We start from the raw sequence: 20355 nt of genomic DNA on the forward strand, positions 1-20355 counted from the left end.
CCAGACACTACTAAATGTATTGATATATTAATTATGCAATTTCAGTTTTATGATGTAATTATTTATTCACATTATTGAGTTTTTAGTATTTTTAACTATGGCGAATTAAGATCGCTCCAAGAATCAACAAATTACTATCTCACTAATATATCTACCACATACTACTTGCTTTCATTTTATGGAGAGTATTTCAGACAAAAAAGTTTCAATTTTATGCGTCGATTATTTTTCTTGCCATATTTGAATATATAAGTATATACAGGTTAGAAGTCAAATAATATTGCAGATTCAAAGGGACGATAGGGTACACGTAAATGAAGAAAAAACCTATAGGCCTATTACGTTTTGTGATTAAATCCACGGTTAATTAAAAAATTAAGTTTGAAATTTTAGCAGTCCGGCAATATCGTCGCTAACACACTCTACTCGTGATACAGATTTAATAGGTCAACGCTTTTTTAAATTTGCAGTCATCTATTTCAAATACTTTTTATCATTATTTTACCATAATAATTTCATACATTTAGTTTTAGACTCGTTTATTTTTACATCATTGTCTTTTATCTCACTTATCAGAATTTCAAGTGTTAACATCTTTAGTTCAGCCAAATAACACTACGTGTCTTCCAAATGCTAGTGCATTGCCTTTATTCTAGTCTAAATAACAACCATAGTATTCATTTCTAACTTTATGAAGGGAGTTTTATAACAGAAAAAAGAGATGGTCCAGCTTCTTGCATAACGCCAGAATTAGATAAAGAATTATCAACACTAATAATACTACAAGTGCTGAAAGTTTTCTGATAATTCCATTGAGTTTAGCGTATGTTTCTTGTCGTGATAATTATTTCAAAACAGGAGCTCAATAAATAATTATCTCATACCACGAAGTATAGCTTTGAAGCAAAATAAAATTATCACAGAAAATTATCATCACGAGTGGTAGTCAACTAAGTATTTCCCACTCGAAAAATTAATCATATTGCATGAGTGCATTTCATTATTTTGCTGTAAAAGCGGAGGTTATAGATAAATGTGTAACCCTTACAGAATAGGTATGAACATCGTTGATAAATATTTGAGAAAATTAAGCCCTTGCCTCCTTGCAGTGAAAGAAGTTAATATTTAAGATTAAAGTATTGAGTTATAACTGTTTCTATGAAATGCGTAAGTTTTAAGTTTTTATTTCTTTAATTTTTATAAATATGTGCAATATTATTCCAAGTAAGTTACATTTTGACGTTGCCATAATCTTTTAAGAATTAAGATATACACAACACTAGAACACACTAATGCTTATAAAGATATGGGGTTTATTGAATTCAGTTTAGATGTTAAATATGTCCGATATTTTGTTCTTCTATAAGCAACAACCTTCCTTCTATGTAGTGAGGAGCATTTACTAATATATCTGGCGGAATATTTTCGATTTGTTGCGAAATTGCTTATTTTATTTCGTCGGTAGTCGTAGATTAGTTAAAATAAACTCGGTCTTTTAAATAACCCCACAGCCAAAAATCTGCTGGATTGATATCGGGGGAACGCGCTGGCCAGGTGTTAGGTCAATTATATTTTGTTCTCAATTTCTGTATGCCGTTTGTTAAATTTCTTTTACATTCATAATAGCACTGAACAAGATTAATTAGTGAATTTAAATAATATTATAGTCACAATCATGCCATGGTATGATAGAAAAATTACACAACCTCGAGCGGGAATCGAACCTGCGACTTCCGCTCGAGGTTGTGTAATTTTTCTTTCATATCATGGCATGATTGTGACTATAATAGTATTTAAATTCATTAACATGTCACATCAACGGACGTATATACGTCACCAAACATCGTAAGTTGAAGATTAATTAGATCTTGTAAAGTCAAAACCATGTTAAAACACAGTCAATGATAGTGATTTAAAATTTAAATAAGTAAATTTACATTTGACACAAGATAAACAAAACCTGCTACCATGTTAACCAAAACAAATGAGTGTGAATGATGTTGTCTTTGTTCAGTATGTATGTCCGTTCCATGTGGTGTATGAATATTTCTGCTAGTATGCAGGAAATGGGTGATCCCATGGGTAGGCCTTCAGTTTGAGTGAAATATGTGTTATTGTATGTGAAGTAGTTTTGCTTTGTGATGATATCTGTGATGTGGATGATTTCTTTAATGTGTTCTTGTGGTCTTTGACCCCACATTACACTACATAAACACACCCGCACAAGAAACAAAACAAAAGGCGCCAAGACCAGCAACAACCAGTTCTGAAGAAGGCCTATAACAGGCAGAAAACATGTTAACCAGGTACGATAGAATTTAAGGGGAGAGAATGGTACTTTTTGGTGAAAAATGAGTAAATTTTCAGAAAAAAAAATTTCTTTAAAATGCTCTGTGATATGTGTAGAATGCATAGCATAATATTTTGTGGGTATTTGTGCCCTTATCAGATGCTGACACGCCATTTTTGAACTTACTGCGTTATAGATTTTTAAATCATTCGATCCCTTTTATTGTTGTTTCCGGTAAATTGAATTTTCAAAAAATGTTTCTTTCTTTAAAATGCTCTGTGATATGTGTGGAATGCATATCATAATATTTCGTGGATATTTGTGCCCTTATCGGATGTTGAGACGCCATTTTTAAACTCCCTGCGCTATGGATGTTTAAATCACTCGCCCCCTTTTATCGGTTTACGGTAACTTAATTTTTTTGCTACATTGCCAGACAAAAATGGATATAATTTCTGAACTATTAAAGATACATGCATGAACTGTAGAACACACATTCTTTAGACTATTAGGAAACTTTTCTCTGTAACAGAAGTTTGTTAATTGATTTCATTTTAAAACTACGTCCGTTTGTTTACTAGAAAGGAACTCAGAAAAGTGTTATTAAATTTAATTTTTTTATTTTACAAACGTAGGGACTAATATCAAAATTCTGTTACAGACAGGTGTAGAGGATGCTTTTGCAAATACATTGCAAAAACTGTTTGAATCTATCTTTTAGTACAATCATGCATTGGGTATATATATATATATATATATATATATATATATATATATATATATATATATATATATATATATATTTCAAATTTGGGCCCCCCAAATAATTTTTTTAATATTTTTATTTGGTTGAGTTGCTACAGCTATGAGCTCTCTACATACAAAAAATTCATAATTTACACCAAATAGGAAAAAAGTTTAAAAAATACCATCCTCTCCGCTTAATGTGTTCTTGTGGTCTTTGACCCCACATTACACTACACACACACACACACACACCCACAGGAAACGAAACAAAAGGCGCCAAGACCAGCAACAACCAGTTCTGAAGAACGCCCATAGCAGGCAGAAACATGTTAACCAGGTACGATAAAGTTTAACACGAGAAAGATGTATATTACATATTCCGGGGGTGATATAGTGTTAAAAGTTGTATAATCAAGATGTATATGTGAATTTCGTTTTGTGATACTGCTTTCAGAAGTTTGCGTTGCTTATTTCGGGACCTGATGTGAACATCTTGCTATATAAAAGCTGAGGAAGTAACGTAAGATTTCCGAGAAAAGAGCCATTCTGCCGTGGAGCCCAGCTCCTCTCTCCCAGACACGTTCCAAATAGATAAAACTCGTCCGAATAACCACTGACTCGACTTGGGTGCCGAAGAAGCGGACCGTTTGACAGAGACTGGGTGGACGTGACCGCCTCCACAAATCTCAATCCAGCCTCAGTGACATGGAAGGCTGGGCTGTCCAGTTTTCTCATTTAGCGGTCAGTTAAAGCAGAATGCGATTTGAATGTTACACATTTTTTTTGTACGTTCGATTCTCGTTATTGCTTTCACATAGGGACTTAGTTTGTGCACCTAGTTTTGTATTAGGTCATCCCTGTTCCCTTACCGAGGGAATTACGACACGCTTGCCCCTTAACAAATAAATTATTTGCAAGAAAATATTTATTCAGTGTCCTCACGATATTTAAAACAAATCCGACCATAATAATGACAACATTTAATGGGACACTTCTGTGAGTTTTAAAACTTTTACAATTTTCATCCAAAATTTATGAATTTTAAATTACATGAACATACCTACAATGCTATCATCTGTACAAAATTGTGTGCTATTAGGGCTAATAGTTTCGAAATGATATTTTTAAATGTATTTTATATTGACGTCACTAAAAAGGCTCCTTGTGTCATAATTTTTAATTCATATTAGCTCAATAGCTTGAAAATAGTCATGGCAACACAGCTACAAGAGCTCGAAACCCTGAAACCAAGATACCTGAAAAGGGTGCTAGGAGTTTCAAAATTCTCTCTATCAAGATATGCATATGTCTTAGCCAGGGAAACTTTCTTGTTTGAAGACCTGAGACTGTGAATGCTACTGCCATCTACACCAGCATGTGAGGAACTGCTACGAGAGCTCCGAATGAAGAGGGACTCCATAAGTGAAAGCTTCTACAATACTGATGCCAAGGTAAATAAGGAATGGATGCGAGCAGAATATGAACTGAGGCACATAGTGACGCGTTTTGCGATCCATGGTTTCCACCATCGCATCTGCACCAGGAAGTCTTTCCACCAGGCCTGCCACGAATGTATATGTGTTCTGTGTAGTGAACAGTGTGACACTTACCATGCCTTGTATTGTAACAAGAGATCAGTATCGCTGATTCAATTTTGTACAAAATAGAGTCAGTGTAGTGTACAGTGTGACACTCAGTGTATATCTCAACAACCTTCTATCCAGAGTCATGGACTTTTGCCCATTGGGCGCTTTACATTTTATTATTATTATTATAAATTAATTAGCTTTTTGAGCTCGGTCTAAATAGAGAGCCACAATAAATTTTTTAATCGGTTTTCTTAACTTTTCACCATTATTTCAACATAGTGTTCCCTTAACGTATTAGTAGCAAAAATAAATTAATAAGATGCCGTCAAGTTGAATGCCCTCTTTCGTGAGAAATAGAACTTAAAAGGCCTTTGGGATCACTTAACACATCGTTTATCAGATGATGATTGAAGTTGTGCAGGAAGGAAATACATAGTATTGTTGTTTTTTCTAAGATACACGTTGCATGCGTGCGAGGACGTGCTGGACGAAAACCCACCAATATTTAGATAATTCATGGTCGTAAACTTACGCGTGCGTCACCCAGGATTATTTGAATATGTGAAACCGTAGTGTGAAAGAAACATTAGAGGTATACTGAGACAGCTTAAGGACGGTTATTTATTTATTTATTTATTTATTTATTTATTTATTTATTCTTTGAATCATTTAATTATTTAATTATTTACTTATTTATTTAAACAGGATTAAGGCCATATGGCCTTCTCTTCCATCCTACCTGATACAACATATAAGTACAAAAAAAGTACAGACTCTGGTGAAAATAATACACATTAAACTAAAGCCCTATATAGGGTCAACAGGGTCAAAAGAACACTATAGAGCTCTCATCGAGCTAATACAATGGAAAAAGAAGAAATATAACAGATTCACATAATATTTCCGAACACTGCAACAGCAGTGAGGATGCCTCCGACCAGAGTGACTATACCTCGGATAGTACGGAGTTTTGCCGGAAAGCGTCATTCTTTTAGCACAAAAACACGAACCGTCATATCAACGGTTACTACCCTCTGAGCTTCTAAATCTGGCATCGGTGTAATATCGTCAGCGTTTCATGAATAAGCAGTAAACTAACTAGTTTCTTCACTTGGAATCACCGAAGTTCGTACACATCACACTGAAACCTTTATTGATTACAATAATTGAAGATATCAGGTGGATGAAATTTAAAGTGTTGGTGGAAAGACATTAATTTTTAACGTTGAAATGAGCGACTTGTGAAAATCCCCAGATTTCGAACTTTTCCACCCAAATATCAACCCGTGAGCTTGGGAGATCAACTCAAATATAGAATTTAATGATGACGCAGGTCACTGTGCATTTGGAAGAGTCTTTAAAAACAGATTAAAAAAATGTTGCAAGGCTGAAGACATCTTGGCATATTAAATGTCTTCTGACTCCTAATTTTTTTAATGAAGGCCAGTCATTGTCTTTCTTGTTCTAAGCCGGCAAACTTTGAATGAATAGGCAAAGACCATAACCACTACATCACCAACACTACAACATATGCAGAAAACTTGAAATATCTGTCTTCAGCTAAAATAAAACTTTGTTTCCCTCTGCAATGAACAAGACTCTAGTTGTGTTGAAGAGATACTTTGTGGGCAACGCTCAGAAATGCAGTAGCAATTACTTTTTTCAAGCTAGAACACATTTTCAACTTGAGGATACTGCAAAAACTTTGCAGTTGAACTCTCAGAGGACGAAGAGAGCTTCTCTTAATGCAACAGAAAAATTTTTTGAGCTTGCTTCCATGTAAGAGTAAATTCCAGAAGGCAACTCAGCACTTGGCTTTTCGTTTTTATTTGAACTTCAATTGTGGAAAGCCCTACTTAACATGTCTGTTCGCCTATGATACGCCTCCCGGGTCTTGATAGACTAAATGAGGAAACTAGGCCGTGTGGAGTCATCCAGCTTCCCTGGGATGATATCGAGACGGTGGTAGTAGCACCCCCGGGACCGGGGCTGCAGGTTGTGGGGTAGTTACAGGGAGTGGGTGGTAGAGGCTTGATACGGGCATGCATATACTACATTATTATGATACTACGGGGGATCCGCCGTGTACAGTACATAGCACACCGACCAAGCAATTATTCATGGAGCGTGCATGCAAGAGTTACAATCAGCATGCAAATATTTCGCCCTCTGCGTCACCATTACAGTGGCAGGGAGACCGGGGCTTTGTAAGTTATGAATCAAAAGGTAAAATCTTATTTTTCCACGCCATCTAAACATAGAAATGCCATTGTAACTCATGTGCCACTTCGAAAATCACAGTAAATCGTTTGATATTTCAACCAAACTGGTTCCAGTAACGTTCATTTCCACATAATATCCCAGTTTGTGTATTTAAACTCGAAATGCTGTATTTATTGATGCAGTAACCCCTCGTTCAGACTTCCACTTGGGATTTGGTAGAAATATTACCAATCGGGGTTCATTCACTACTCCATCAATCATTGTTTTTATCCTAAAATAACTCAAAGCGACGAGGTCCGTATGTGATTAATCTTTGTAGACAAGCTATGCAACACTGTGAAAGAATCTTACACAGAAACGAGTGAAGATTTATTTTTGGTGATTGTTTTAATGTCGTTTCGAAAAAAATGTGTTATATACACAACATTTTATAGTTACAAAGCGTATTCTCAGACGAAGGTTGTCTTCAACTTTGTACGTCGGGAATATGGGTTCAAAACCAGATGAATACAAGTTGAATTTGTGGACGAAAATAGTTTTGGGAGCGGTTAATGGACATAGCACTGCTTCCTCAGCATTTATTGCACCATAATATAAGCATTAACCAACTGCATTCTTCTTTAAACTGGGGTGTATACTGGGTGTTCATTTCAAAGTGTGTCATGACGTCACTGTTGTGAGTCAGCGATTTGAAGCGAGTTTCAGCTTTTATGTCAGAGAAGTTGCCTATTAATCAAGGCGTTCAATCTGAACTTGAGAACTTGTGTACGGTATAACTAGAACGTCGTAGCAACAGATGGCGGTCTGTACGGTCTGTGTGCTACCATAACCTCTTTCGAACTGTGTTCTGCGCGGGCAAGTCGTATGCAGGGTATTTGCTATCATCGGCTGCGTACGGCAGCATTCCACAATACAAATCAAATGCTCCGTGTCCATGTGCACCGTCGACGTTAATGTCAATAAATACGTAAGTAATCGTCTTAACCCTCTCCCCATATCCCGACAGTAAGAAAAAACTCACCTCAGTACGTGTTTCCAAACAGTTCACATTCCTGCCATTACCGGCGTTACCGTACGTATCGGTAAGTACTCTTCAGAATGAACGCCGTACTTGCTAGGCAACTTCTCTGGCAGATAGCTAATACGCCTATGCAGAAGTGTAGGAAGATTGTTTTCTCTAGGCTCATCGACTAGCCACATGACGGCATACAGCGAGCCATGACACACTTTGAACTGAACACGCAGTATAAACAGAAGATAATATTTAATTCCCATTTTGCATACGTTGTGACCACTGCTTTCGTCAGTTGTATACCTTCCCGCGAATAGTGTGGAAAGCCACAAAACATTATACACAGAGTACAATTTTACATTTCTTGCATTGTGTGCGACCTACACTTGATCAGAATTTGCCTGTACACCTCCGTCTTTTATTCCCTGGGACAGGTAGATAGAAATTACCTTTTCGATCAAATCTCATATCAGTTTGAGTGTGTCCAGTAGATTTCGAGGTTGAAGGGTGTCTGGAACACTTAGGGATTTTTTGCTAACACTGAAGAAATATTTGCGCAATTTCTCTTCTGAAGTTTAGATGAGAAATGTTAGACCCAGTCGCTCTCATGAGTAGCCAGGCCCTGCAGTGTCCATCATATAGGCCTACTTTCGATTCCATGAGTGTCTATATTTACATCCATTAGGTTAGTTCCTTCCTCCCACGTATGTGTTGTACATTGTGATGAGATTTTCATGTTGACTTTGATTCTCTTCAGAGTCTGCATCAGACGTTTTCGCTCGAGTGCCAAGTAGTTCATAGCATAATCCGATAGGTAGCGCACATGCATGATGGGCAAAATTGTCACGAGCGATAAATCCTCGAACGGTACCAGCCGAGCGTTAGACGTTCGTTCTTGTTACAGTGATGAACTGTGTAGTAACATCATAAAAGTTGATCATTTCAAAACTTTGCAGTGTTTAACTAACCTCTCCATAGTACAACTACAAACCTTACTTTAAAATGTAATATAAATGTTGTAGGTAAATGTTTTTTTTTTTGTCCACACAGGAGTGATTTTGTTTTTGCCACATCTGATAGATGTTATTGGATACAAATGTAATTATTATAAACGGAGAACACAATCACGATAATGCAAGAACCGTATCAAGTTTTCTAGTAATAATAATATAATAATAATAATAATAATAATAATAATAATAATAATAATAATAATAATGATATAATAATAATAATAATAATAATAATGATATAATAATAATAATAATAATAATAATAATAATAATATCTAATAATTAGTGTATCAATCTTTGCCTCTGTAACAGTTGTGCAGCATGATTATTCGTTTTATTATATTTTCTGTGACGTTGTCTCTATACTAATATTGTTATTAATCAACTGCTATATCAATAATATTTTGTAAAACGTTTCTACATTGTCGCAGTATATAGGCGGAGCACTATGTATGGACCTATCATATTGTATATGTGGGAAAATCAAATATTGAATAATTATTAATTAGCCATAATAACTGTATATCGAAGTTTTTCATGCTATTTTATTTATAACTTCATGTTCCTGTCCACACCTGTGGAGTAACGGTCAGCGCGTCTGGCCGCGAAACCAGGTGGGCCGGGTTCGAATCCCGGTCGGGGCAAGTTTGCCTGGTTGAGGTTTTTTCCGGGGTTTTCCCTCAACCCAATATGAGCAAATGCTGGGTAACTTTCGGTGCTGGACCCCGGACTCATTTCACCGGCATTGTCACCTTCATTTCATTCAGACGCTAAATAACCTAGATGTTGATACAGCGTCGTAAAATAACCCAATAAAATAAAAAACAAATTCATGTTCCTGTTTTGGTACGTTCCATTGACTTTTCCATTAAACGTTTGTCATAAACGTAGAAAATAAAGCCTTATTTTTACCGTGTGAGTAAAACATATATTTTTTTATCTGTCGCCTTCCATACAAGATAAGGCATGTCGGTGAGATGACCTTGTACTGTGCTTCTATTTATTAGGAGGGTATCACGACCTATCGAATCTCACTCGAGGGTGCGACACTCGACCGAGCTCAAGCGAGCGATTTAACTGCAAAACAGCACTCTGCTGAGGAAAGCCACAAACCATTATACACAGACTACAACTTCACATTTCTTCCATTGTGTGGGACCTACACTTGATCAGAATTTGCCTGTACAACTCCGTCTTTTATTCCCTGGGACAGATAGAATGAAATTACCTTTTCGATCAAATCTCATATCAGTTTGAGTATGTTCAGTAGATTTCGAGGTTGAAGGGCGTCTGGAACCCTTAGGGATTATTTGCTAACACTGGAGATATATTTGCGTAATTTCTCTTCTGAAGTTCAGATGAGAAATGTTAAACCCAGTCGCTCTCATGAGTAGCCAGGCCCTGCAGTGTCCATCATATAGGCCTACTTCCGATACGATGAGTGTCTATATTTGCATCCATAGGTCAGTTCCTTCCTCCCACGTATGTGCTGTACATTGTGATGTGATTTTGATGTTGAACTTTGATTGTCTTATATTCTGAGCTTGAATACCGATCAGTTGATGTTATTGGATTGATTCCATATACTGCTGAGGCTACAGTTACAACTGAATTGTCCCTCCACCTTGCCAGTAACTCTTTCACAATTATTGTAAGTGTATTCACAGAAAACTTGATAAGCCAAATAATTCAGCCATAAAGAAATATGTACACACGAAAGACTATTGTAATCATGTGGTAACACGAGAATGTTCCTGGCTACAGTGAACCAGTAAATCCTATTCCATCAAGTTTCATAACGCCATTCGGTTAGGTCATCTCTAAACAAAAGGATAGACGTGCTAATAACAATGAAAAAGTAAGAAGAATAAAAAAATAACTCTTCCTTTTGTTTGTATGTATGTATGTATGTATGTATGTATGTATGTATGTATGTATGTATGTATGTATGTATGTATGTATGTATGTATGTATGTATGTATGTATGTATGTATGTATGTATGTATGTATGTATGTATTTTTTATATATCAACATGCTCCATTACATTGGAGTAATACTACATGCTTTACATAAAATATTACAATAATTAGTTACATAATTTATGACATGAGAACAATGTATTTACAATTTTGATTGAGATCTTGGAATTCTTATAGATACAAGTGTTGCCTAATTGTATTCTTCTATTTTAGGTTACCATCTTTGTTAGTATTATTTCTAATTTCAATTACTTTTACATTTTGCCAAATTATATGGATTTTATAAATTATCTGAAGTTTTTGAGGTATGTTGTTGTGAACTGATCAAAAGGTGGAGGCCAGGTTTGACCTGTCCGTATTATATTAGCTCGTAGAATTCTTCTTTCTTTTGTCAGTGTGGTACACCTTAGTAGTATATGATTGACTGTCTGTTCTTCTTTTAATAATTATGTATGTATGTATGTATGTAATGTATTTATTCACACTGCAAATGGGTATATACCCGGTGGCAGTGGTAACTAATTACACTCAATAATGACAATTAATAATAAACACAATTAATAAATAATAATAATAATAATAATAATAATAATAATAATAATAATAATAATAATAATAAGGAGCATCCTAAATTAAATGAAGCATGATCACTTAAAATAACATTTGAAGTAAATCTAATTTGTATCTTAACCCTAAGTTCGAACTAAGACTCACGAGTGTGACAGGTTTATACCTGCACAAGTACCTTTCGGCACTACACTTATTTCGCTGTCAACTCACTCACTGCACTGATTCTATCCTGATTTCTCTAACACTTCGAAACCATTTCACTGTTCAAATATTTTGCAAAGCCACTTGACTGACACAAACACACTTCACTTACACAATACACTTCACTGACACTACACACTACAGACTTCACTGACACAACACACTTCCTCACAGATAGAACACTTCAAATAATAAGATATCAATTACACTCTCTAAATAGTGTGTATAATATGCTACCGTCTATTAGTAAAGTCCTTAAGCCTATTTTTAAATACATTTTTGGTTATTGGTTTGTGATATGTTCCTTACAAAAAGCAGCACGGCAAATCAATGATGCATAAACAAAACTTAGCTGGAATCAGTAAAGTGAAAGAGTTATCTTCCCATTTCATGAAACAGTTTTTCCAATATTCGGAATGAAGTCAAAACAAGTTTCATTCCCAACAATGGGAAGTAGTTGGAAAAAATAATTTAATCCGACTTAGAAAACCTGAAATTCGCTATCTCAAAATATTCTGTAGAGAATCTCTTATTTGCAGGTTTTTACTGAATCACCCTGTATAGGGTAAAAATCTGCTGAAATACACGTTTCAGATTATATTAAAAATAGCTTTTTGCCTAAGGGTACATATCGGCAGCTAATGTTTCTATTTAGCCATTCCCTTACAGCAGCGTTTCTCAAACTATGGTCCGCGGACCACCTGTGATCCTCGAGTTCTGTCCTTATGGTCCTTCAAAAAAGACGGAAGAAAAAATAAAATTCAAACCAATTGCGTATCACACTATAGCTGAAAATCTCAGACTTTGGAAATTACACAAGGCAATCGCCTTTCACTTTCTCTTCTATTACTAATATTTTATGAAATTTCTTACCCTACCCGTGTACCCACTTCCCACTCTACTCTCAGCAACAAAAGAGGGGTTTAAAGCACTATGAACGTGGCGTTTCTCGCCATCTTTTCCCCGTATATCTGGTGCTGAGCCTGTAACCCAGCCAGGGACCACCTGAATACATAACAAATTTCAAATTCAAATTTATTTACAATTTACATTTGAATTGAATACATATGAATAGATACCCGAAATGAGCATATGCTCGTGCTCGGGTACAGTCCAGTAGTCTACATAAATTTTACAGGGTTCAAATAATAATGCTGATGATATAAATAATAGTAATAATAATAATAATAATAATAATAATAATAATAATAATAATAATAATAATAATATAATAATCGTGATAGAAATGATACAAAGATTGTAATACAAAATAATTCATTAACAATAATAATAATAATAATAATAATAATAATAATAATAATAATAATAATAATGATAAAACAAACATATTTACAATAATAAAATAAATACTAAGACGGATAAAATAAAATATAAAACCACTAGCGAGAGTTAACACAACTTAAATAAGCATATAATAACCAGAAAAATTGCCAAACTCGAAAATCAACAGAAAAGTTCGTTGTATCGCAGACGACAGCAACCGCCGTATTGACATTGTGTTGTGCATTAATGGTAGTAGTGGGGAGCTGAAAGTCTACGTAACTGCCGTTCTCTTCGAATCTTCTCGTAAAATCATGGGACGTTAATGCTGAAAAAGCAAAATGTCTACGAGTCAAACTGTTCATTATTACCAGGATAAATACAAATAATACTGAAATATATTAACCGAGTTTCAGTTATAGATCTCTCCTTTTGTGCAAGAGGTATCATATCAAAATATTTTATGAATGGCGGGGAAAATATAAATTTCAATAACTTTCTAGTGACAAGATATAGTGACAAGTACAATCAAGTGTATCTGTGGCGATGCTAAGGAATCATTTATTGGAGATATACACTGTTATTAATGAAGAAAATGATCTATTTATATTTATTACAATGTTTTATCTTGTAGGGTACATGCATCAGATAAATACAATAAATATTAGTAACATATAATGCTAGTAACACTTAAAATAATAATGCAATTTATCAAATATCATACAAACATTTTCACTTTATTTTTAAACTTAAGAATGTGTAAATTGCTTAGGTCTGGATTATTTTTCAATACTGAATTGTATAGTCTTGGTCCATAATTCCTACTGTGTCTTAATCCAGCTGTAGTGTGGCATTTAGGTTCTGCCAAAAGAGTTGGGACATTTCTTCTGATGTTATGTATATGTTTTTCAGTTATAAAATTCATTCGATTTTTGTGAAAATAAGTTAGTAATGTATGTTTATATATTTGCTCAATTTTTAGTACTTGGAATTCAGAATAAATAAATTGTGTCGGATAATCAAGTGGTTTATGCAGACAAATTTTGATGATACGTTTTTGTAGTAATATTAATGGAGTTAAGATAGTCTTTGTCATTCCACCCCATCCTATTATTCCGTATTGGGTGACTGAAACAAGGCTAGATAAACTACACGGAGAACATAGATAGGCATATATGCACGAAGGGTTACAAAGTTGTGAATTGTTTTCCGTAATCTATTACATAAATATGTTACATGTTTATTCCATCTTAAATGTTGATCAATGACAACACCTAAGTATTTTACTTGCGTGGACCAAATTAGCGAACCCTTTCATGTATTGATGATATTCTTAATAGTTTACCGACACCCAGTCAGGACATTGAAATGAGCACGTACTGTACGTCGTACACCAAAAACAGAACGTGCCAAATTCCATCTTTACTTGTTGAAAATCGGACATGTTTGTGCATTAATTTTTTATTTGTTTTTCCAAACTACGATATAAAAAATTTTAGAGTCTGCCTATTTTAAAATCCGACAGGTTTACTTTCTACACTTGCGTGTTTCGTCTCTAAGTGTCGTTCCAATTTCGTGGGTTTCATACACTCGTTTGAAAGCACTTCGTAACAAACAACGCACCGAGGTTTTGGTTCACTCTCATTGCCACGCGAAGCAAATCCAAGTTCCAAATGACTCGCCATATTTTTCAGAAGTATTTTTTTCTTTGAATAGCTACTAATAGGACTAGCTATTTCTTTAATGACACTATAATTAATATATTTCTCCACACAGAGCTTCTGAACTATTAGCACTGCCTAAATGAAGTGTATCATCTGTTCCTTTCTTTTGAGAGATCCGGATCGAAGCCAGTTTTCCATTATTATTTTATAATGACCACTATTTAACAGAGACATGGACAAATACTAGCGTGTACCACATAAGAAAGATTTCAAACTAACTGCTAACAGGCAAACGATGAATCAACAATGCACAGAATTTGTTATAAGGTACTTGTGATTGGCTGCAATAAATATAATTACAAAAGTATTATAATTAATTAATTCTATTTTAAAATATATGTATACTGGTATTAAAATATTCTACAAAAATGATATATTTACTTTCGAAGGGAACAAGAGTAAAGTGGTCCGCGGAACTGTTCTGACTTAAAAAAGTGGTCCCCATTTCAAAAACGTTTGAAAAACGCTGCCTTACAGCATTACCCACTTCGACTTTCCGAGGGGGTTTCCAAGGAAACCTTGCTAAGGGTTTTTTTTTACAGCTTTTAAAAATCTGTCGTGCTGGTCGGTGTTTGAATTCAAGAGCAGTTTCTTTAATGGGAGGACTGCAACCACTCAGGTATCCAAAAGTGTAATTCTTCATCCTTCAGAAACAAGCAAACGTACAATTTTTAACAATATAAGAATGAAGGAGATTGTATTATGTAAATTATAGAATTCGTTGGCTTGTAACTTCCCTGTAAGTAGCTGCGGGAAATGTGACGACACCAGTCCATCGCTATTGCTCTGAAGTGGGTAAATAGAGTGTAATTGACTACGCTAGACGTAAAACTCCAATATTCAAGTCACATCTTAGGGCAGCATGAGTAATGGAAGAATATCTTCCAAGTCCGCAAGCGAACAGGAGCCCCTGAAAAAAATTCCATCCGTAGCCTACCCATCTACATGGACTACCCGAGTTCGTTGTATATTCTGCATCCCACCGATCGGAGCACGTGGGGAGCATATACAATCATAGCAACCCGTCTCCCGCCTTCACTTTGACTAGAGAAGCAGCTGCAGAATTCTATTATTTTCTTTCAAAAGTGAACTTCTTTTCCACAGCTAGCTGTCATTTCCTTCACGTAAGAATCACCCCGAAATTTCATTTTTTGGTGGCTTTTCTCGAAGACCATATATACTGATCCTTGTTGAATAATTCAGTTAGAGAGTAAATCCAATGATATTCAGTAAAGTTGCTGCATACTGGATAGTGACTCGTTAGATCTAGTGAAATTGTTTGTGTACACGTCTCTGTCGCGCGCGGGGTCAAAGTCTGCTACAAAGTGTAAAGATTTCTCTGATTCGGTTCAATTGTACTCGAACGCGACACCTCGAGGGACGTGTGCGTTGTGATAATGAACATGGGGCGAAAGTCTAACTCCGCATTCATGTGACGAGATGAACGACACGGAAAAGTAAGACTAAATTACCACCGAGCTGGCAATCAAGTCTAAAGCTCCTTGTACAGGGACATCATTTTATTTTTACTTCAATTTTTATTGTACCTGAGTTTTTGAATGTACTTCACTACCAACCCTTCTACTAGTAAACTTCCAACACAACCAAGGCCGCGTACACGCAGTCAAGCAGTACTGAGTTAGTGAGTATAGTACGTCCCAGAAATATGTTCGCGTTTTCTAGTGACCAAACAGCTTTCAATATTGAATCATATTTTCGCACAGGTACTGACGTCCGTTTGCCTAAGTCGCATCCCGATTTTCCCCACCTGCTTCTGCTCACGCCGCTGAAAAGGCTAGTGGCTGGGCTGTCTTAGTCTTGTCTGGAAACATTAATTTCTGTTAGGAATTGGACGTCTACGTAATATTATTCAAGTGTTTAAAATAACTTAAATAAAAGGGCCTCCTTAAGTAATTAACTGTCACGTGATTTCCCCCTCCCTTTCTACAACCCAGCGACAAAACCACTTCAACGGACAGTAGGTAGCATTTCTGAGTGATTTTATCTTTTCGGATCGGGCAGAAGTGAAGATTGAATTTACAGTACGTAAAGTACTCTTATAGAGTAGGTACAGAATTATTTCAACATGAGTTACTCGTACGAAGGACGAAACTGGTAATTGGAATTAGGCACAATAGTCTATAGTGCGATGATATGCACAAACGAACTGAAGCCTATATTGAAATGAACGGCCACCATTTTCTAAAATGTGTTTAAATATCCATATTATAATTATTTTTCAATTTAACTTCATTCTCTACATAGTACGCTAATGTGCTGTAACAGTACAATATACACTGCATAATTAATACTTCCGAATGGATAGCTCAATTCGTGTGTAAAACACTAAGTGTTAATACAGTACTGTATTTTTGATTAAACAAAAACCTAATGAAAATTATCAAACTCAAAATTGCGATATTTCCTAGTTTACATAAATGGATGAACCACTTTTCTTCCCTCCTATACCTAGTAAAGTGATTTTTATTTTTCGCCAGTATCATCGAACTCCGTCGTGGAACGGGGAGCAACCGGTGTTTCCTGTTTCAATCGTTAATAGAAAGGTATAGCCAGGTTAATATTAAAAATGTTAGTAAAAATAAAATGATGTCCCTGTACAAGTTCAGCGCTCCACAAGAGCTTCCAGACTTGTCAATACAGTAGAACCACAGTCTACTACAGCCGTGGCGAAAATGTGACTCACGAGCACATTGTGGCTCGCAATGATAGCTGTGCATTTCCCTTGCTTCCTACCTCCCCCATTCCCCACCCTCTCACTCACTGGAGTCAAACTCCTTTCGTTTTGTATTTGTCTCTGACCTGCGAGTGGCGTATCGTCGCAATGTCTCTCTAGAAGTAGGATGGGAGGACGCATTTTTTTGCTGACAATATGATGAGAATATTAATATGATTTGTTCACAATTATTACGAGGAAAACGGCCGTATAACATAAAACGGCATTATAAGTTACTACATGTTACTGATGAAACGTTAAAAGGTTAAGTGTTATTATTATTATTATTATTATTATTATTATTATTATTATTATTATTATTATTATTATTATTATTATTATCTCTGTACGGCGATCCTTTTTCAGCAGATGTACGAATAATGCGGTTAGATGTTCAATTTAAACTCACAGATTTACAATATGCTGTCAAATGAAAGCTAGATGTAAGGACTTGGCAAATATTCATCCTTTCAAATCTTTGTCAAAAAATAAATATCCGAAGCTTCGGTCTTTCGCTTGCTCTTTTGAAGCCATGTTCGCTACAACTTATGTTTTTGAAAAATTATTTTCAACAATGAAAATAGTAAAAATCAAATTTAGATCACGACTGACAGACAAATACCTTCGTCATCAACTACGACTGTTAGTAAGTGACATAATTGCTGATTTTGAAACTCTGTCGTAGAGACATTCTGAAGACAATTAATTTTAGGTTCTGATAATGTGTCCTATATTTTCTTGTTCATTTCTTTCTTCGTTACACGTATTAATCATTAGTTTGTAGCCTTGTACTGTATATAATTTTATTTAAGTGCTTGACCTAAGGAAAATGAAAATCCGTTAATAAGTCAGACAGTTGCTTCACTTCCCCTTCGGGTGTCCGCCTCCCGTCATAGGTGCCATGCACGTTGCAGGTTACACAGTGGCTCGGCGCACGATCACATTTTCACCATAGCTGCAGTAGACCCACAGTCTAGTACAGGCCTGCAGAACTCGTAAAAATGCGAAATATGATATCAGCATCACTCCACTTCTATTGGGGATGATTGACTTCCGTTTAGAGTTATTTACCTTCTCTTGTCGTTAAAGGTCCATCAGTGGTGGCATATAATTTTCAAAAATGATTGTAATAAATTTATTGTTTTTATAATGCTTTATCTCGTTTCAAGTTTTGCAGTTATGCTAGATTTCCTGTCGGTAGTTTCTTTGAGATTTCTTTGCACCTAACCTGTTTTAGATTTTCGAAAACTCTCCTCCTATCATCGACGGGAACATAAATTTATAGCATATAAGTAATGAACCTTGAAAGTCACTGTTAATTTCAATTCAAAGTGAACACAACGAGTGAAGTCCTTAATTTTACAGTATATAAATAAATAATCAATATACAGTTCGTAATAATGAACTTATCCGAAAGTTTGTGCATTCCATAATTCTTAATATAGACTTTGTTGAAATGTACTTTAATATTGAAATGACGAGTGGAAATAAATTGGATGGGACACAGTAAACAAGCAATTCTTTTGTCTTCAACAATGAAATAATCATATTACTATTTCCTTTGGAAGTAGTATTCCTTCACGGGTTTAGATTTTGCCATGTTCCAGTTCTTTTTAAACTGCAGTACGCGTATTATTTGTTTGTTTGTTTGTTTGTTTGTTTGTTTGATTACTTATTTACTTACTTATTCATTTATTTTCTTACCTTGGAAACTTTTCTCTTTAACAAAATTTCGTTAATTGAATTCATTTTAAAAATACGTCCGTTTGTTTGCAAGAAAGGAAATCAGAAAATTGTTATTAAATTGTACGAGGCGCATCCAGAAAGTAAGCTTCCCGATTTTTCCCCTTGAAAGAAAACGTAATTAGCCGTGTCAATTGCGCATGCATAACAGATCTGTGACGTATCAATCATATGCCAGCCGGACAGGTCCCGTCTGGTGCCAGTAGCGTGGCAGCAGTGGTCCGAAATGGAAGCTCTTATTCCTTCTCCCGCCGCCTGCGAGGTTCGATCGGTGATAAAGTTCTTTAATGCACAAAGCATTCCGCCAATTGAATTTCATCGGCAGCTCTGTCAGGTCTATGGGACGAACATCTCTCTCTATCCCTCTCTCTCTCCCCCTCCCTCCCTCCCTCCCTCTCTCTCTCTCTCTCTCTCTCTCTCTCTCTCCCCCCAAGGAATTCCTGTCCTCCGGTGAGCGTTCTGTCACACGCTGGTTCCATTCACAGGCGGCAGAGTTCTACGACAGAGGGATACAAAAGTTGATCCCACGATTCGACAAGTGTCTCAATTCTGATGGTGGCTATGTTGAAAAATAGCTGAAACATTGCTGTACCTGTTGCCAATAAATGTTTTCCTGAAAGTGTGTGTTCTTTTTTAAAAAAAATAGGGAAACTTACTTTCTGGATGCGCCTCGTAATTATTTTACAAACTAAGGGTGCTATTCATAGGTATTTCGCTAGCCTGCCCTACGAGCGTGCTAAACTAGCCCCGGCTATCGACTGATTACTTGTACAGGTTTCATATCTTATAATATCGCTGACATTGTTTTATGAATACCAAAAACGTTAGTTCGCTGATCATCCACCGGAAGCCCGCGCTAAGAATGTCTATGAATATGGTCCTTGGAGACTAATATCAAAATTCTGTTACAGATAGTTTGTAGAACAAGCTTTTGCAAATACAATGCAAAAAACCGTTTGAATCTATCTTCAAAAACGGTTTAGTTATATCGGTTTTAGTACAGTCCAGCATTGGGTATTTTTTTTTTTTCAAATTTGGGCCCCCAATTTTTTTTTTTTTCAAAATATTTTTATTTGGTTGAGTTGCCACAGCTATGAGCTCTCTACACACAAAAATTTAATATTTTACACCAAATAGGAAAAAAGTTTAAATAAATACCATCCTCTCCCCTTAAGAATGGCTGTCTGAAAAATTAAATTTTACTTTTTAATTCTCTAATAATTTTGAAGAAAATATATGATTATGTCT

This window comes from Periplaneta americana, chromosome 10 (genome assembly GCF_040183065.1).
Source record: "Periplaneta americana isolate PAMFEO1 chromosome 10, P.americana_PAMFEO1_priV1, whole genome shotgun sequence".
NCBI lineage: Eukaryota > Metazoa > Arthropoda > Insecta > Blattodea > Blattidae > Periplaneta > Periplaneta americana.